We start from the raw sequence: 21,797 nt of genomic DNA on the forward strand, positions 1-21,797 counted from the left end.
ATTTACAATGGATGCTAGTCGGCACCCACCTCCTTCCCCTTTTTTGCTCAGTGACCTCTGCACGAGTCACAGCACATGCCCACCGCACTGTCCCATAAAAGTCAATGATCATCTGCAGACTACAGGTTCCTTTGGTCCATGTGGCTGCTGTAAAGCGCATCTATAAATTCTGTTAATATAAGCTCAGGCATATACAGAAAGTAGAATATACAAAAAATCTATCTTTCAGAAAAGGTAAATATTTTAGAAATAGTATTTTGTCCAATTCTGGCATGTTGTAACCATTTGATGAGCCAAGCAGTTTTAAGGGGTATTCCAGTTTATATTTTATTTTTTATGTAATAGGAAATCATACTTTCTAATATTACATGTATTTAAAATTCTGCATACATACCTTTCTTATATCAAGCAGTTGATCCCTATTTGCAGTAGAAATGTATAGCCCAGGGATCAGTCCTTTGTAATGTATCCATGGCCTAACTGAAACATGACATCAGTCATGTGACACCCTACACATCATATAATCCTTGACATGTAAGCAGCAGCATTACATGACATACATGTGCTGGGTTAGCACACAAGGCACATTCATGTGATAAGTAAATAGGACTAGTGGTGGTTTTATTGTGTTTAATACAGTAACTACTTCACTGTGTGTATTTACATGGCTGCCTGTATCTAGGTGATGTTGTAAAATGGCTGCCTGTATCTAGGTGATGTTGTAAAATGGCTGCCTGTATCTAGGTGATGTTGCCATGTTGTTAGTAAAGTTTAGTGTTAAAAAAACAAACACAGATATGTTTCTACACAAACTCTGACAGACATAATACTGTATAAGTTCTGCTCCCCGAGTCCCCAGTACACACAATACTTATGAGGGGCACATGATGGCTCATATGACTGGCACCATATTTAGTCCTATCCATCTGTCTTAGGCCGAATGCACACGGCCGTGTTCCACATACCATGGACCGCTCACGGCCGTGTGCATTCGGCCTTATGGATGCATTTTATACGACTAAAAATGAGCCATACCAAAGTGCGGACTGGCCATTTCCGGTGTAATCATTAAAATCGGTTATAAGGTCCTTCTAATTAAGCCCTAATTGACTCTCATAATAATTACCACATTGGTTTGGGTCCAGACTAGGTATTCCACCATGGTTTCTCTACTTTTCCTAGTAGCACGTCTTTCCAAGCAAGAGGGCAGTGCTTGGCTGGAGGAAAACTACAAAATCAAAGACATTCTGCTTTGAATAACTCAAGCTCCTCCACTGTATTCTGTTTTTTTCTGTTCTTTTCTTATAGACAATGAGCGTACTGTACACGTGGTTATCTATGTTGGCAGCTTTCAAAAGGATCATAGCTACGGCATGGTAGCAAGTCGACCTTGAGCGTCTTCTCCAATGCCATCATGCAGCATCTGTTGAAAGATGTCTGTGGATGGATCTCTTGGCCAAAAAATAAAAAAATCCTAATATTTTGTCTTTCCATTGCAAGAGTCATTTGGGGTCAGGAAGCTCGGTGATGTTATGTTTGATCAGCGCAGTATTTTATGTTTCATAGACATTTATGGTTAATTACATTGAAAACAAAACTCGAAGGGAAGAGAATTCATTATGATTTACTATAGCTGTCACCACCAGCTGTATCTCAAATAAATTCACAAATTCTTATGTCAAGGGAAATCCTGAGGTGACAGTCGTGCCAAAGGGCAAGGAGGTGTTAAGCAACGTTTCTCATCTCTGCTTCTGCTGTCTTACTGGAAAAATAGAGCCTGACAGTGGGAAAGTGAAGCGAAGATAAGGACCCATGGAAGTCACTTGAGAACTGAGAATGATGCAGACCAGAGAGGTAATCAGGAAATTAGCCAAAAAAAAGGGACCTTGTGTTAATAACGGACTGAAATTATTTGTTTAATGATTAGGCAAAAAAAAATAGAAATTCTGCATTCCCCGGTCTTCCAGAGCGCATTCATTAGCGGGTGGTGATACGAGGAGCTCAGTCTTGCTTGCCTTGGCACTTGTTTCCTACAATTTGGACTTGTAATATCGTTTGAGTTATTGCTTGATGACTTGTTATTCCATAAAGATTTCAGCAAGGAGCCCTCTCTGGTTTTCTGCATCAAAATAGCCTTTCATTAAGAACTCTTTTTTTTTTTTGTAAAATGTTATTGGAACTAAAATGTCAGCCGTACGTTATTCCTTGGTTCACTGTGGATTGTTTATGATTTGTGACCTTATTAAATTTGTTTCACGGTGGTTACATGGAATGGAAATAGAAGAGAAAACTGATTTTCACATACAATTTTTACATTGTCAATGATAATTGGCTGAATGATGCTCCACCCAGATGTCCTTTTCAGCTGAATGCCAAGCAAAAGCACGCAACCCCTAACTTTGGTTCTGGGACCTGTATATGGTGGCGTTCATAGCAATCAGTAGTTTGTTGGTATCTTATAGATGCTCTGTTTTAAAGGGTTTATCCCACAAAAAAATAAATTAAAAAAAACGGGTAATGCACACCATTATTTTAACCTTATTAGTGCAAAAAATGCTTTTTTTCCTCGCATTATCTGCAGGACTTGTCTCTTTCCTTTTCTGTGGGTGGGCAGCAGCTCATTAACCCTTTGGGGTCGAAGCCTATTTTCATTTTTGCATTTTGGACTTTTCCTCCCCACATTCCAATAACCATACCTTTTTTTATTTTTCCGTTCACATAGCTATATGAGGGCTTATTTTTTGCGGTACATGATGGATGTTTTAATGCCACCATTTCATTTAAAATGTCTTGTATTGGAAAACGGGAAAACATGTCTTTGTGTGGCAAAAAAACTTCCGCCAAGGTTTTTGGGGTTTTAACATCACAGCGTTCACTGTGCGCTAAATATGACCAGACATCCTTATTCTGTGGCTAAATACTTTAAAATACAAAATAAAAACCTTTTGAAAAGAATCCAAATTTTCTTTGCATTGCCATATTCTGACAGCCATAACTTTAATAACTGTATTTTTTATTGGTACAATTTTTGTGGTACGTACATCTTTTTGATTTGTTATTAAATTTTGTGGGGAGACAAGATGGCAAAAAAATGGCGAATATTGCGTTTGTTCTTTCCCTAGGCCATGTGACGTCAAGTTCATTTTTCACATGGCCTAAACCAGTGATGGCGAACCTATGGCACGGGTGCCGGAGGCGGCACTCAGAGCCCGTTCTGTGGGCACCCGCACTGTGAAAAAAGTCTATGGTGTACCAATATGCCTTAGACTTTTCCTGCCATTCATCAGCGCAGGGCGCACTATGAACAGCACAGGCAGGGCACTGAATGTAGGCAGGCTTTAATAGCTAAATGGTAAAGTACATGGAACATATACTATATTGAACTATAGTATTCAGGTTAAATTGCCGTGTTGGCACTTTACGATAAATAAGTGGGTTTTGGGTTGCAGTTTGGGCACTTGGCCTCTAAAAGGTTTGACATCACTGGCCTAGACGCTGCTCAGCCCCACCAAAGAGAATGGGGCTGAGCTGCGATACCAAGCACAGCCGGTATCAAATGGACAGCGCTGGGCTACTGCGAGCGCTGGTGTCTTCCCAAACAGCTGATTGGGACCTCCACTTATCAGGTACTAATGACCTTTCCAGAAGATAGGTCATCAGTTGTAACCCCAGAAGTCAGCTCTTGTTAACCTCTTACTACTCTGCATAGAAAATATAGTAGTATCTCACACACAGCACCAGAGATTCTAGTAAAAAATAATGTGAAATGCCCTATTCATTGCATTAATACTTTTCATGGGAAAACCCATTTAAAGTGCCTCTATCTCATAGCAGAGGTGCTTTAAAGGGGTTGTCTGGGATTTTAATATTGATGACCCGGGATAGGTCTTCAATATCAGATCGGCGGGGGTCCGACACCCAACACCCCCGCCGATCAGCCGTATGAGGTGATGGCGCACGTAGTGCACATGTACCACCTCCCTTCTCTCTTCCCGCTCACTGCTGCTTTGCCATAGACAGCAGGAAGAGAGATGGTAGACGGCACGTGTGCACTACGTGCGCCATCACCTCATACGGCTGATCGGCGGGGGTGTCGGACCCGATATAATATTGATGACCTATCCTGAGCATAGGTCATCAATATTAAAAGCCTGGACAACCCCTTTAAACTAGTGAGGTAGGTGGTCTGTCATTTGCATAACTGAGGCCAGAAGCTTTGGAGATTCTATATCTGTCCTAGCAGAAGTATCTAAACACTGTCGAGCGGAGGTGAGATTGTTTATCATTAATAGATGTATTTCATTGTGGTTTATTTTCTGGTTAACCTTCTTGGCGGTATTTCCGAGTCACGCTCGGGGTAACATTGCAGAGTCCCCCCTCACCTTCTGCCGGCGATCCGGCAATGTCCTCTGCTGTGAGCGCCGGCCGGCATCTGACTTCCTGGTTCCGTTCCCTGCGAGCAGCAGCTGCACATGGGGGCGGAACTGGGCGGGAAATTCAAAAAAATATAAACACTAAAAGTGACACACACATAAAATAGGTTATACATTGTAATCTGAGAGGATTACACTATGTAACCTCAGATCTGACATGTGATTACTGTACAGTGCCCCTTGCCTGCCATTTTACTGTCATTTGTGCCCATAAAATAAATTTATACCATGGCATCAAAAAAGCGCAACTTTACTTCAAAAGCGGTTTTGGACCAGTTGAGTGACAGCGACAGTGACACGGAGGTGCTCGCAGAACTGAGCAATAGTGAGTCGTGGGGAGATTTGTCGTCTGACACTGATCTGGCAAGTGACAACGGCGATGATCCTGCACCCTGACCTCAGCCATGTGCGCACTTTCTGGGACTCATTCTTCAGGGGCTGGTGGGGAAACCGCTCCAGAAATGGTACTGGACCACCAATAAGTTACTGGCCACTCAATTTTTTGGCACCGTGATGTCAGAATACCGGTTTTTCCTCATCGTGAAGTATTTCCACTTCACGAACAATGAAGAATTTGATGAGGCTATGCATCCTGCGCCCAAACTAAAAAAAATCTGGGAGGTATGGCAAATTATTGTGACCAATTTCCAGCGGACCTATGTGCCAGAAAGGGACGTCAGCGTAGATGAAAGTTTGATGGCCTACAAGGGACGCCTAAGCTGGATACAGTTCATTGCATCCAAAAGAGTGTGGTTTGGCATCAAATCCTACATGCTGTGCGAGTCATCCACTGGGTACATCTAGAATTCGGTCATTTACACCGGTAAAGGCACGAAGTTCAACCCCAGGTACAGCGGCTATGGGATGGCCACATCATCTGTCCTTACACTGCTGGAGCCATTGCTGAACCAGGGATATTGTATGACCACGGACAATTTCTACACGTCTCCGGAACTCTATGAGGTTTTGCTACAAAACAAGACTGATGCATATGGTACCATTAGGCCTAACCGACGTGAAATGCCATCTATGTTTGCCAAGAAAAAACTCAAAACCGGAGAAATGGTTGCCTGGCAGAAGGGTAAGATGATGGCAATGCGATGGCGAGACAAGAAGGACGTGTGTCTCATGAGTACTGTGCACAATACCTCTACTGCCATGGTCCACACAAAAGGTGGGAAAGATGTGCTGAAGCCGAAAGTCGTGATAGACAATAATAATACCATGGGAGGTGTCGACAGAGCTGATCAGGCAATTACATTTTATCCGGCTATGCGCAAACAGCCAAAAAGATATTATAAGAAGATCGTCAGGCATCTTCTGGAACAATGCCTTTGGAATGCATATATCCTGCACAGAGCAAAGAGTGAAAAGCCTCTTGTTCATTCTGACTTTATATGGAAGGTGGTTGAGCGAATTTTTGTCAACCACCAGACGCCATCAGTAGCTGTGAACAGACCTGGACATCGTGCTGTTGACGTTGTCAACCCAGAACGCCTGACTGGTCGCCACTTTATCGGCTTCATCCCGCCAACCGCAAAAAAGGCAGCACCTACCAGGATGTGCTTGGTTTGCTGCTCAAAGAGAGATGGCAATAGAAAGAAAGTCCGAAAAGAAACCAGGTTCCATTGTCATGATTGTGACGTCGGACTTTGTGCAGTTCCATGTTTCTAAATTTATCACACTCAGGATGTTTATTGAATTTTCTGTGTTTGATAAATTTCATTATTTTTATTACATTATTAAATAAAATTATATTATTTATTAGATTATAATTCATGATTTTGTGTTTGAAACTTTATCACATCTGGGATGTCTACTAAAGTCTTGTTTGGTCAGGTTTAAGTAAGTAATTACTAAGAATTGCAAGCCTACAATACATAACACCAAATTTCATGCAAAAAATTATACCACTTTTGGTACAAAATTCCTGACATAATCATACCGCCAGGGAGGTTAATGGGTTTTCCAGGACCAACATATTGATGACTTATACGTGTTATGGGTCATCAATATCAAATTGTTAGGTGTCCAAAACCTAGCACCCCCACCTATCAGCTGTTAGTGGCGGGTGTGATTCTGCAGGGTGGCCCACCAAAAAGTAGCTTGCCTCCAATATCCCAAACTGCCTCATAGTAAATCTGTCTTGGTTGCCCATAGCAACCAATCAGAGCTCAGCTTTCATTTTTTCAGAGGCCTGTAGAAACTGAAAGCTGAGCTCTGATTGGTTGCTATGGGCAACTAAGACTGATTTATTATTCAGTTTGAAAATAGTGGCCTGTGTCAGAAAGATGGTGTCTGCCTGGAGCAGCGAATAGTGATTGTGGAAGGTGATGTGTGAAGCAGACCGATTAATGTAACGCAAGAGACCATTGCCGACAAGTACCCAGGAACAAAGCCACCAGCTACAAGTTATATTAAGAGTCTGGTTTAGAAATGGCATCAGGCTGGGTCTGCTGCAAACATGAAGAAACCGAGGCCTCCATCGATCAGGACGGCTGAAGTGGTGCATGAAATTCAGCAGTGGATTGCAAGTAGCCCCCAAAAATATACTAGAAGACTGTCTCAGCAAGTTGGTGTATCAGAAACGACGTATCAGCGAGCGCTGAGCTCTCTGACCGTGAAACCGTACTGAATAACGTGTGTGCAGGAACTGAGAGTCTGACAAAGCTAAACACGTAAATTACTGGACTTGGTCTCTGACTATGATTGCTGATGGACATTTGGACCTATTTCTGTACTGAAGCGTGGTTTAATTTATCAGGTCACGTAAAATCCCAGAATATGAGGTACTGGTCCGCTGAAAATCCCCATTTGACTCACGAAACATCACTTCATGAGCAGAAAATTAGTGTTGGGTGCACAGTGTCAGGAACACGAATAGTGGGCCCAATTTTCTTCAAATCAAATGTAAATACCGCAATTTAGGGCTCATTCAGGCGGCTGTATGAATGCGTTCTCATCCGTTTCTCAATTTTGCGGAATGGGTGAGGATCCATTCATTTCAATCGGGCCACAAAAGATGTGGACAGCACACAGTGTACTGTCCACATCTATGGTTCCGTTCCGCGGTTCATCGGAAAAGATAGAACAGGTCCTATTCTTGTCCACAATCGCAGACAAGAATAGGCATTTTCTATTATGGTTGCGGCCATGTGCGGTCTGCAAATTGCGGAACTCACACGGCCGGTATCCGTGTTTTGCGCATCCGCAAAGGACTGCGGCTGTCTGAATGGGCTTTTACCTAGACACCTTTAAACAGTTTTGCAACCAACTAACTCCAGAAGAAAAGATGTCCTGCTTTTTCCAACAAGATTGGGCAAAATGCCGCACCTCACAGGACTTACTGGCACGGGTTCATGAACTGTTTACTGAGGGGCGAACTATGAGCACGGGGTTATGGCCGCCACCTTCCCCAGACTTGTCCACGTGCGATTTTCTTTTTTTTTTTTTATCTGTGAGGGATTTTAAAACTGAAATTTGTCCGCTAACAATTCACATCCCTTGTTGAACTCAAGGAAAACATCACAATCCGCAGCATCACAAGCCGTATCGGCCAACATAATCTGATGTGTTCAAAGATACGGAGACCTTAAGGGGGACCTCTTTTGGCATCTTTTGTGATTTGTCGGTAAAGAAAAAACAAACCACTTGCTCGTTCATCTTCTCATACTATCGCTGGAGGTGGGCTCCATTTTGTGGGCCACTCTGTAGAAGTATACAATAAACAGACTAGGAACAACACAACTGCGTACGCTGCTCGGTGGCTGTTCTCGGGTACTGCAACCAACTTCTATTCAAGTGAATGGGAGCTGAACTGGAGTACCCAAGAACAGCCAGTGCACAGTATACGGAGCTGTCCCATGTTTACTTCTGGCTGCCATTAACAGCTGATCGGTGGGGGTGCTGGGTGTTGGAACCCCAGTGACATGATATTATTGATATTGTAATCAAAAAGATTGCATACTAATAATGAAGCCTTATTCAGACAAGCACATTGTACCTTTGTTTTACTGTCCGAAGTTCTGTTCTGGCTAGGTTTATAATATATTTTTATCGCAGCTCCGCTTACATGATACAATTGTCTGCCTGCAGCTGCCACTAGGGGGAGCTTAGTTGATTACGGCATACTTCATTGTATAGATTGTATACAGTAATCTTCTGGGATTCCCCAGATATAATTTGGCTCCATTGCTGTGTGAAGGTCAGCTCTGTATCAGAAAAAGGTAATGCTAAAGCCCATAAAGATATATATTTTAAAAAAATAAGTGCAGAATTTTTTACATTATGGATTGCAAAAACAAGAAACAGAATGGTATTAATGGTAGCTATTCATTTCTGCCTGCTAGTATCATCCATTGAGTGCTCATCATAGCCCATATCTCTGCTGAGCAATCTTTAATTAGTTAGTGTTTCACTGCAGTTATACCTTATGAGAACTGATAATTGTGAGAAAACCTAGACGATATGCACTTGGGATAACCTAAAGCCTTCAGGGCTTGATGGTTGCCCAGAATAGTACTGAATCAGCTAAGATAAGATGCAGAGCTAGGAAGGTCCTCAGAGAGTCTATCAGCGGTGACTGACAATCCTCACAAATTAGCTGTGAAGATCCAGCGACATGTCATCATGTTTACTTAATGGACGGTAAAGGATTTTTTCTTCTTCTATGTATAAGATGTCATTAAAGGGGGCGATGACGGCACCCTGCGTGCCAGAATAGTTCAGGGGCATTGCCCCAACGCCATGATACCATTCATTGAGGCCTCATGCACACAATCGTATAATCTTTCCGTTTCTGTATTTCCGTTCCGCAAAAAAATAGAACATGTCTTATTATTGGCCGCATTACAGACAAGAATAGTACTGTTCTATCAGTCGCCAGTTGTTCCGTTCCGCAAAATATGAAAGGCACTCGGGCGTCATCCGTATTTTTTTGCGGATCCATCTTTTGCAGACCGCAAAATACATACAGTCATGTGCATGAGGCCTAAGGGAGCATCTTAGTCAGTAGATGGCCGGCTAGTTAGACCTCATTTAGACTTATTTTTTTAGACCAGGTGCTGTGCGAATGAGGAACCGGACTGAGCACATGACCCACTTAAGAATTTTTCCGTGTTGAAGCATGGACTGCTCTGTTCATCTGAATAAGCCCTTTGGTTTTAAAGGAGAGTCCACCTAATGGCACTTTTAGACTTTAGCAAGAGAATTTAGACTAGCACATCCAAAGTCACAGGTGCACATCCATAAAGCTAACATACAAGCAGGAAACAAAATACATGGCAGCACACTGTTATACATGCAAACAATCGAACTAGGGATTAAACTGGATTGAAAAATGGAAGCTCTTTGCGCACATTTTTGATCAATTGTGTGTTGGGCTCTGAATTTTATAGACTTAGGTTAGGCCCAGAAGAGGCAGTTCTGTTTATTAGTGTTAGGTACACTGGTAGATGGGCCCGTCACACATTTAATCCTTAGTTACATTGTTTGCATGTATAACAGTGTGTTGCCATATACTTTAAAGTACTCCCTTGGGGGCAATTTTTTTTTATCATTGCATTGTACTCCTTTTGAGCTAAAAAAATAATTTTAGCAATTGGCCTTCATTAAAAATTCGGAGCCCTTTTCTCTGTACAGGGCTGAGTTTCTCTAGTAGCAGGATCTGAATTTTTTTCTCTGTTCTATCAGTAAGCTTACCCGACGGTCTTCTTATCTCTGACTTTATATTATAAACACTCATTATAGGTCAATCCTTATCTTACTCATAAGAATGTGGCTAAGGCTACTTTCACACTAGTGCTAATATTTTCCTGTATTGAAATCCGTTATAGGGTCTTAATACTAGAAAAAAATGCTTCAGTTTTGTCCCAATTCATTTTCAATGGGGGCAAAACGTAACTGAACAGAACGGAATGCTCCAAAATGCATTCCGTTCCGTTCTCATACAGGAGAGCAAACCGCAGAATGCTGCGATTTGCTTTCCGTCCTGGGACGCGGAGTAAGACGGATCCGTCATGACTCTCAATGCAAGTCAATGGGGACGGATCAGTTTTCTCTGGCACAATAGAATACGGATCCTTCCCCCATTGACTTTCAATGGTGTTCATGACTTATCCGTCTCAGCTATGTTAAAGATAATACGACGGGATCCGTTCATAACGGATGCAGACGGTTGTATTATCAGTAACTGAAGCATTTTTGCTGAACCCTGCCGGATCCAGCAAAGACGCTAGTGTGAAAGTAGCCTTAAATAAGTGTTTATAACCTCTTAGTAATTTAGCGATAAGGGTTATTAGATGACACAAAGTAAAAGTAGGATTCACACAGCTAGTAAAACAGTCAACCCTTTGTGACAGAATGGCTCAATATTTTTAATAAAGACAAATTAGAAAAAATTATTTTAGCCCAAAATGAGTAAAATGCAATCATAAAAAAAAAATTGCCCCTGAAGGTGTAGCCTTTAAGACTTTATCCATCATTTCATCTGCCCCAAGTGTCTTGACAGTCCTTGCAGATGAATATGTAATACAGCAGGGACTCTGTTGGAGGGCATCATGGGAGGCCTGGTCGTGATGGCAGAGAAAATACAGTCTCGAAAGAGGGAGCAGTCACTTGACCACTCTCCTCAGTGAGCCAGAAAAAATAGTGCAAGTACATAAGTGAAGGCTCCTTTATACTGCTCAGATGAGCAGGCCATTGCTGGGAAGGAAGTGTTCCTATTCCACAGTTGCCTGCTCATCAGTGGAGGAGACCCCTGCTATTATATGCAGTGATTTCCTCCACAGTCTGGGGAGGAGTGATAGCTAATGCCATTGCTCGCCCGCATACAAAATCATTTGTTTGATTTCGGTGAACGATCCAATTACCTGATAAATGATCGTTTCGCTCGTTCAGCGGCTCTTTGGCGGAACCTTTACACCGGCAGATTATCGCTAACGAGCATTAGTACGAACACTTGTTAGCAATGATCTACCTAATGATTGGGCAGTGTAAAGGGCCTTAAAGGGGTTATCCAATTTCACAAATAGCCCCCCCATGTGCCGGGCCCCTCAGAGGGAATATATTTACCCCGCTCCCTGCGCCTGGTCCTGCACCGCTGCTGTTGCTTCTCTCTGTACACGGATGAAAACATCTGGTGTCGGGGGAGGGGAGCAGCCAATGCGGGACGGGGACAAGTGATGCAAGGGAGGCCCATCCCCACCTGCCATTGGCTTCTCCCCCCGACACCGGATGTTTTCATCCATGTACCGGGAGAAGCAGCAGTGTCGGTGCGGAGACCAGGAGGGGATCGGGGTAAGTATATTCCCACGGAGGGGCTGGGCACATAGTGGGGCTGTTGTAGATACTGGATAACCCCTTTAAGCTGCAGGGCCTGGCAAGGGAAGTACAGGGAAATGGAAAAATTTATACCTGAATAACCCCTTTAAATTTTATTCGGTGAATGCTCGTTTTGGTTTGCCAAATTTGTATGGCTACCTTTAGTCTGCTACTGTCCGTTACTGCTGACTTGTGTGCCTGTGATTTTATACAGTAATACCCAGAGATCTTTTTTTTTTTTTTTTTTTTTTTTTTTTTTTTTTTGCTATGTTACAGAGGAATTGTAGACAATACAAAGGTACTCAACGGTGGCACACCTATTACAGGAACATGTGGTAGTGCCATGTATGTTAACATTGACAGATTCCATGCTCATCTGTTAATTTTAATAGATAATTCAGTGTTTTATTTTTACATTTCCTTCTCAGTAGTGCTTGCCCCTTTATGGATTTACTGGAACGGTTCTAGATTGATGTGTTTCTGTCCATTTGTTCTTGGGCTGAACGCAGAGTATGGCAGAAGTGATTGATCATAGATGACTTGTGCTGGACAGACTCTGAGTGCTCCAGCCGAGATCAGAACCGAAAGATATGGACAATACAGGCAATTGGTACTGTTACATATATTGTCTAGGTAATAACACACATGCTGGTAAGCATGATGCCAATAAATGAAAAGAAAACTATTTTTTTTTGCTTTGAAAAGCACAAAATATGTGATGGAGAGTCATATGTTTTGTGGTTACGTTCTCTAATCCTTATAAAAAAATATACCAAAAACCAAAAAATGTGTGTGCTTCATTCCTTATCTGGTATTGTCATCAACATTTACTTCTCAAGATTCTTCAGCTTCATCTTGGCGTTCCCAGTATAAAATAACACCGCAAAAGCCACCACATTAATCCACTTCAGCAAATCTGATCTACAGTATATTTATTGATCGCCATTCCTTGCTGGGGTGTGCCCTATCAGTGACAGGTCAAAGAGGAAAAGAATTTAATGAAATTTAGAGTTCAAAGCGCTGAGTTGTTTCATGGGTGCTCTACATGATCATTGAAGGGTTTGGCACATGAAGGTAGGTTCTTCCAGGATACCCATAACAAGATTCTAAGGAATGCCAGGAACCTGTTAGTAGTCTAAGGTTTGACAGTAATAGGTTAATTTTTTTTATGACACTATCGGGGTGGAAAAAAGTTTCCTCTCCTATTTTGTAATGTGTCATCAGAAAATGACCTATTGTATAAAACATATTTTTAAATAATTTTTTAGTTATTTTTAATTTTTCATGTCAATATCTATATTTAAGCAAAAAACATAAAATCCTGCAGTTTTCACATGGGCCACTAAGCCTACTAATAGGTGCCAGTTCTTAGTCTGTACAGATCTTCTTACTACAGTTACCTGCTCATCTGTCATTGTATTCCTGCCTGTATTGATATCACCTCTGTGTATAGATAAGACAGGATCCACCATTCACAATAGGTGATTGTCAGAGCTTATCTATTCTTTCCTTGTACAATGACCTCTGCACAGGTCACAGAGCATGCCTAGAAAACTTTCCCATAGAAGTCAGTGAGGTCCCCTCCAAACCCCTGTGTCGATGTTGGGTGTGGCTGCCGTAAAGTAATTTCCTTAATGCTTTCTAAATGCAGTAAAAGCCCCTTTAGGCTACTTTCACACTAGCGTTTTTGCTGGATCCGGCAGGGTTCAGCAAAAAATGCTTCCGTTACTGATAATACAACCGTCTGCATGAACGGATCCGGTTGTGTTATCTTTAACATACCTGAACGGATCCATCATGAACTCCATTGAAAAACAATGGGGGACGGATCCGTTTTCTGTTGTGTCAGAGAAAACGTCTTGCTCCACATCCCAGGACGGAAAGCAATCTGCAGCATGCTGTGGTTTGCTCTCCGGTATGAGAGTTTTTTCTGGTATTGAGACCCTTTGACGGAACTCAATACAGGAAAATATTAACGCTGGTGTAAAAGTAGCCTAACACAGGCCAAGAATTGGCCAGGTAATCGCTAAAGAGCGTTCGTAGGAACGATTATCTGGTGGTGTAAAGGAGCCGCTCCTTTGTGCAGACACCTAAATTGTCATTTGCCGGCAGCAGATCGTACTGTTTAAACACGCTCTGCTGCCGGCAAACAATGATTCTGTATAGGGACAAGCGATGGGATTAGCGATCGCTCCTTCTCATACTGTGGAGGAGATAACTGCATGTAAATGCAGCGGTTTCCTTCACTGACAAGGAACCCTTCCCTCCTGATGATCGCCTGCTAAATTGTTCCCTGTAAAGGGACCTTAGAGGACATCTATTAGCAGATTTGTACCTATGACACCGGCTGACTTGTTACATGTGCACTTGGCAGCTAAAGGCATCTGTGTTGATCCCATGTTCATATGTGCCCGCACTGCTGAGAATAATGATGTTTTAATATATGCAAATAAGCCTCTAGGAGCAACGGGGGCGTTGCCATTACACCTAGAGGCTGCAAAGAAAAAGGGGGTCAGTCAGCACATCCCGATGCGCAGGGGCACGTTGCTATGGCTGAGAACAACACTGTAAAACAAAACATGCAATGCAGCAGCTCTCTGCAAACCGAATAAAGTACAAAAATGCATAATGATTGCTAGTGCTATACTTATAAATTAGAGATGCTTGGCAAATACATTTTGTACAAAATTATTTGAGCCCGTCTGCCGCACGCCAAGGCGATCTCTGTAAGAAGGGTCCTAACACTAAATTCTACCTGTTATGTGCCATGACGGCTACCATACAATTCAGGGAGTGTAGGTTCCACATGCATGCTGGGCCTGGTTTAATTTCTGTCATCTTTGGTGCCAAAATGGCCTTCATTATATCCAAGGAATGCAGGTACCAACATGTACGCCGGGCCCACTCCACACCTCTCCTGGTGCCAAATGGCCACCAAAGAATGCAATGAGAGTCCTAGAGGCTCCGCTTTTTCTTCAGTGGCCGAGCCCTCTCCACTTTGATAGACAGGGCCAGGAAATGAAAACATTATCACACCGTTCCCTGTCAATCTAAGTAGAGAGGGCACAGCAGACCCAGATCCCTCAGAGTCTCTAGGTGTAATGGCAACGCCCCCATTGCTCCTAGAGGCTGAATAAAATCTCATCCACTTTGCTGTTACTATACTCTGGATTTTCCACCAGTCCAGATAGAAAATCCAATAGTATTTTGGGTATGTGTGGCACCTTCCATAAGCTGATGCACCTGCAGAATCAACTCCCTTTGAACACTGTACGTGGATTTATATTCTCAAATAATGGTTCACTAATATTTGAAAATTTACACCCTTTTGCCATCATTGACCATTGTTGTTGACTTGTGGACTGCTTCTACTTGTCAGATTTCACCCACAGTTTTCTTGAATGATGGCAGGATTTCCTCTATGTCCACCTATAAAAGCATATTTGGATCCGCAAAATATGAATGCGGTCTGTGTGACATCCACAATTGTTTTGCAGACTCATTGGGCCAGATTTCTCATTAGCTCAGGTCAGGATAATGGAGTGAAAAAGTCCCAAACGCTAAAACTGCGCACAAATTTGCAACTTTTTTCTGCTCTGCACTATGCTCGCCAGTTTTGTGAAAGTGGGCGTGTTTTCTTATGTAAATGAATCTCTAGACAGATTTACTATTGGGACTATTTAAAAAATCGCAACTTCACTCCAGTGAGGACCATGCTTATCTTATGAGACTTTTTATTAGAACATGTGACTTTTTCATAAAAACTTGCGACTTTTTCGTAAAGATGTGCGACTTTTGTAAAGCTGCTTACTGACGGATAAACTGCTATCGTCAAACCACATTTATTACAGTCTTGAAGGGCCGATCATAAATCTGACTTGGCTAAAACTGACTTTAGCCATATGTGAAAGTGGAGTGAGCTGTCAGAGTAATGATAAATCTGGCCCATTGACTTCAATGGATCCATGGTCTGCATTTTTCAGACTTCTGCATATTCTGTTTGTGGAACATACATACGGATACAAAAAGCACACAGTTGTCCATTCCGTAAAAAGATGGATCTATTGCGGACCATGGATCTATTGAACAATGCAGATGCAACGCGGAAGGTATCTGTATTTTGAGGACCCGGAATTTGCGAACTGCTAAATATACAGGTCCTTCTAAAAAAATTAGCATATTGTAATAAAGTTCATTATTTTCTGTAATGTACTGATAAACATTAGACTTTTTATATATTTTAGATTCATTACACACAACTGAAGTAGTTCAAGCCTTTTATTGTTTTAATATTGATGATTTTGGCATACAGCTCATGAAAACCCCAAATTCCTATCTAAAAAAATTAGCATATCATGAAAAGGTTCTCTAAACGAGCTATTAACCTAATCATCTGAATCAACTAATTAACTCTAAACACCTGCAAAAGATTCATGAGGCTTTTAAAAACTCCCAGCCTGGTTCATTACTCAAAACCGCAATCATGGGTAAGACTGCCGACCTGACTGCTGTCCAGAAGGCCATCATTGACACCCTCAAGCAAGAGGGTAAGACACAAAAAGAAATTTCTGAACGAATAGGCTGTTCCCAGAGTGCTGTATCAAGGCACCTCAGTGGGAAGTCTGTGGGAAGGAAAAAGTGTGGCAGAAAACGCTGCACAACGAGAAGAGGTGACCGGACCCTGAGGAAGATTGTGGAGAAGGACCGATTCCAGACCTTGGGGGACCTGTGGAAGCAGTGGACTGAGTCTGGAGTAGAAACATCCAGAGCCACCGTGTACAGGCGTGTGCAGGAAATGGGCTACAGGTGCCGCTTTCCCCAGGTCAAGCCACTTTTGAACCAGAAACAGCGGCAGAAGCGCCTGACCTGGGCTACAGAGAAGCAGCACTGGACTGTTGCTCAGTGGTCCAAAGTACTTTTTTCGGATGAAAGCAAATTTTGCATGTCATTCGAAAATCATGGTGCCAGAGTCTGGAGGAAGACTGGGGAGAGGGAAATGCCAAAATGCCTGAAGTCCAGTGTCAAGTACCCACAGTCAGTGATGGTCTGGGGTGCCATGTCAGCTGCTGGTGTTGGTCCACTGTGTTTTATCAAGGGCAGGGTCAATGCAGCTAGCTATCAGGAGATTTTGGAGCACTTCATGCTTCCATCTGCTGAAAAGCTTTATGGAGATGAGGATTTTTTATCAGTACATTACAGAAAATAATGAACTTTATCACAATATGCTAATTTTTTTAGAAGGACCTGTATATGGTTGTGTGCATGAGGCCTAAATGAGGGTGATGGAAAGGTTTTTTCGATCAAAATAAAACGCACTCTGATGCGGTACTACAAGCATAAGCAAGCATGAGTGGGATTCTCCCCTCCAATAATTTTTTGGAACCTGTGCTTCTGAAGGACCTGCAATATAATACCAAATTTTTCAAACTGAATAATCTGAGTACTTACTGTGTAAGCTACTGTGTACTAAATGTATTATATATCAGTGGTCCAAGAAGAATGGGATGGCTATTAGCTATTGTACAGTGCCTTGAAAAAGTATTCATACCCCTTGAACTTTTCCACATTATATCCCTTTACAACCACAAATTTAAATGTATTTTATTGGGATGTTATGTGATAGACCAACAGAAAATAGCAAGTATGTGTGAAGTGAAAAGAAAATGATACATGGTTTTCAACATTTTTAATAAATACAAATCTGAAAAGTGTGGGGTGCATTTGTATTCAGCCCCCTGTACTCTGATACCCCTAAATAAGATCCAGTGTGGCCCATTGCAATCAGAAGTCACCTGATTAGTAAATAAAGTCCACCTGTGTGTTATTTATTCACAGTATTACTACAGCTGTTCTGTGAAGGCCTCAGAGGTTTGTTAGAGAATATTAGTGATCAAACAGCATCATAAAAACTAAGGAACACACCAGACAGGTCAGGGATAAAGCTGTGGAGAAGTGTAGAGCAGGGTCCGTTATAAAAAAAATCTCAAGCTCTGAACATCTCATGGAGCACTGTTCAATTCATCATCTGAAAATGGAAGGAGTATGGCACAACTGCAAACCTACCAAAACATGGCCATTCACCTAAACTAACCGCGCAGGCAAGAAGAGCACTAATTGGAGAAGCAGCCAAGAGGCCCATGTTCACTCTGCAGATGCTGCAAAGATCAACAGCTCAGGTGGGAGAATCTGTCCACAGGACAACTATTAGTCGGTACTCCACAAATCTGGCCTTTATGGAAGAGTGGCAACAAGAAAAACATTTTTGAAAGCAAGCCATAAGAAGTCTTGTTTACAGTTTGCCACAAGCCATGTAGGGGACACAGCAAACGTGAAAGAAGATGCTCTGGTCATATGAGACCAAAGTTTAACTTTTTGGCTATGTGTGCTGGAAAAATAACACTGCACATAACCCTGAAAACACCATCCCCATCGTGAAACATGGTGGTGGCAGCATCATAATGCAGGGATCCTTTTCTTTAGCAAGGACAGGGAAGCTAGTCAGAGTTGATGAGAAGATGGATGGAGCTAAATACAGGACAATCCTGGAGGGAAACCTGATGGAGGCTGCAAAAGACGAGACTGGGGCGGAGGTTCACCTTCCAGCAGGACAACGACCCTAAGCATAGAGCCAGAGCTACAATTAGGGTTTAGATCAAAGCATATACATGTGTTAGAATGGCCCAGTCACAGTACAGACCTAAATCCCATTGAGAATCTGGGGCAAGACTGGAAAATTGCTGTTCACAGACGCTCTCCATCCAATCTGACTGAGCTTGAACTATCTTGCAAAGAAGAGTGGGCAAAAGGTTCAGCCTCTAGATGTGCAAAGCTGGTAGAGACAAACCCCAGAAGACTTGCAGCTTTAATTGCAGTGAAAAGTGGTCCTACAAAGTGTGGTACTGCAAGGCAGCCTTTTTGGCTAGACACAGTTCACTGTCGAGAGGCACCTTGCACCCTTATTTTCTAACCCTATGCAATGCCATTGAACAATTCTTGTTACAAGAATGCTAATTACAGACTTAAGTTTTATGTATTTGCTCTAATTATTGCGTCATGCTGACAGATCTAGCAGTAAGTGCTGTTGTACTTGTAGTTATACCAGAAACCTTTTAGGATCAGTTTGTCCGTGATGTACAGTTCAAATTGCAATCATTGTTCTTGCGGATGATTACATCTTGTTAGGATGATTGCTCCAGAAAATAAGCAGCAATGGAGAAAAGCAATTCTCATCTGAAAACATTGCTTGTAGGATATCTCTATTTTTGCCGCTGCTACAAGAGTTGAAGCTGATTTGAGAACAGAATTGCATAACCAATTTGAAGTTACTGAGTTTCCCCTCCCTACTTATGTTATAGTGTATAAATTTCACATGCGATAAAGCTGTTTTTTTTACCCTGTGTAATATCCATTCACTAATGTAAATGTGTCTTCACACTGTGACTGCCTTAAAACAGATTTACAAATTTTTTTTTTGCTTTATAAGACGCACTTTCCCCCCCAAAAGTGGGGGGAAATGGCCATGCGTCTTATAAAGCGAATACTAGTGAGAGCTCCCATTATGGAAGCGCTCACTAGTATGTATTAAATGCAGAGGGCGGGTGAAGCGCTGTGGGTAGTCACCCTCCCTTGTCTTCTTCTCTGGCCTGTGCTGCACTGAAGGTCCTCACCGCATGCAGCGTCAGGATGTAGTGTGCGGACTATGACCCAATGCTGCACGCAATCAGGTGACAGTGCAGCTTGGGCCAGAGAAGACAATGCGGTGCAATTGCCAGACCTGAAGAGAAGCGGCGGAGCAGGAGAGGTAAGTGAAGTTCTTTATTTTATTTCTCATCTGAGGTCTGATGGGGTCTGAGATGGAGTTCTCATAGGGTCCTGGCATGGAAGTCTGATCTAAGGTCTGATGGGGGGGGTCTGACATGCAGGTCTGATGGGAATTTGACATGGGGGTCTGATGTGAGTTCCTGATTTGGGGTCTGATCAGGGGGTGTCTGATCTGAGGATCTGATGTGAGGTCTAATAAGATTTTTTTTCTTTTTTATTATTTATTTTCCTCCTCTAAAACCTGGAGTGTGTCTTATCATCAGGTACGTCTTATAAAGCAAAAATACTGTAGTTTTTCGCCATGTGAATATATTCTATATACTTCGTGTGTGTATATATGTATGTATATATATATATATATGTATATATGTGTGTGTGTGTGTGTGTGTGTGTATATATATATATATATATATATATATATATATATGTGTGTGTATATTTTAAATCTGTGTTTATTTTTTACACTGGTCCATCAGCCTATGACCAGAACTGGTGTAGATCACCTACTGCAATGTAATTTTTGGAGTTATATAGGAGAATGAGAGGGTGATTACAGTCTATTTTAGCTTCTGTACCTATCGATATGTTTATTTTAGAAGGACGAGCTGATGACCACAGTATGTCTGCATAAATATAATTAGAATTGTGTATGTGAATCTAGCAGTTCTGCAATTAATTTTTAATATTTTAATACTTTAAAAATATGACAAAAGATATCAACTTGGCCAATGGCCCAATAATATTCTACAGTTTGATGAATGTATCTCCTATGCAGACGTATGTGTCTCCATGGTTACAGACTGCAAACAACCCCCGAGTGTAGTCTGATCCTGCGGTCATGTGTTACTCTCCCATCTGGGTCCAACTTTTATTATCTGTAGCTTGGCAAAAAGAGGAGGCATGTGGGTGTGTGTGACACATGACTGCAGAACCAGACTACACCGGATTTCTTTGTCGGCTGTAACTACAGAGGTGCGCAAGTCATGTCATACGCATTGGGAAAAGGAGTTTTCTGATTGGTTGCTACAAGCATCACTGAGACATGTAGAGGTACGTGACCAATTTGACCAGTGTGTGCAGTTTAATGTGCTGCGGATCCCATCCCATTGTTAATCTTCCGGACTTTCCCTGTGGAATCCGGGTTAAAGGGGATGTGCCACCATTAAATGTTGTTTGAATATAATTCAGCATGAAAAAACTGTCCCTTTAGTAATTTACTTTCCATTACAAAAATACTCCATTCGTGAGATATTCTCTGTACTTCATCATAAAGTTGCCCCCTGATGTTCAATCTGTATAGTAACGTGCACGTCCACCTACTGAGGAGGACACACACGCTCAGTTCCAACTCTCAATTGCCACCAGTCCTATCTACTGTTAGAAGCCATGACAGGTACAAGGGGAGAGCTGCAGCAGAAAGGACCCACCCCCTGAGATGCCAGAGGGTCTACCTGAGCAATTGGAGCATTGTGGAGATCTCTGGATCCATGTGAGGTACAGGGGTGGTTCTGGCTTTCTTAGAAAGAGATTGTCATGTACTATATGATGTCTGATTTTCATTTTTTACGTCAATTATGCCATAACCCTATAAATCTAAACCTTTTTTTTTTTTTTTTCAGTGTATGTGGACAGGGGTTATAAAACCATATGCACTGAATGTGCATTGTGATTGGATTTGATGCAAATTACGATACAGATTCCTTGTCAAATCCTGAAAGTGTGAACGGACCCTTAGGGCTCATGCACACGACCGTAGGCATTTTGCAGTCCGCAAATTGTGGGTCCGCAAAACACTGATATCGGCTGTGTTCATTCCGCATTTTACGTAATAGAACAGCCGGCCCCTAAGAGAACAGTCCTATCCTTGTCCGTAATGTGTACAATAATAGGACATGTTCTATATTTTTTGCGGAACGGCCACTGAGTCATTCTGTTTTTCTTTTTTTTGTGTGACCTCATTGAAGTTAATTGTTCCGCGTACGGGTTGCAAAAAAAACTGAATGGGCACGGGACAAAAAAATACGTTTGTGTGCATGAGCTAATTTTTAATCATGAGGCCCAAGGAGTGCATCCAGCGCCCCAGAACACAGCCATACATCACTCAGATAATATGACCACTGACGAAGGTCCACCGTGACCGAAACGTTTGGTCAGAAATATTCTGTTGTTTAATGCTCCTATATATACCACGGGCGAATGGATGATGCAGAGATTAATTCATGA

The 21,797-nt window shown here is 42.1% G+C and overlaps 1 protein-coding gene across 3 annotated transcripts in view; it reads left to right on the forward strand.

The window, feature by feature from the left end:
- Positions 1–21,797, forward strand: part of LOC122934452 (SLX4 interacting protein) — a 200,349-nt gene that overhangs the window by 75,206 nt on the left and 103,346 nt on the right. The gene's annotated exons all lie outside the window — the stretch shown is intronic.

The sequence above is a fragment of the Bufo gargarizans genome, chromosome 4 (genome assembly GCF_014858855.1).
Source record: "Bufo gargarizans isolate SCDJY-AF-19 chromosome 4, ASM1485885v1, whole genome shotgun sequence".
Taxonomy (NCBI): Eukaryota; Metazoa; Chordata; class Amphibia; order Anura; family Bufonidae; genus Bufo; species Bufo gargarizans.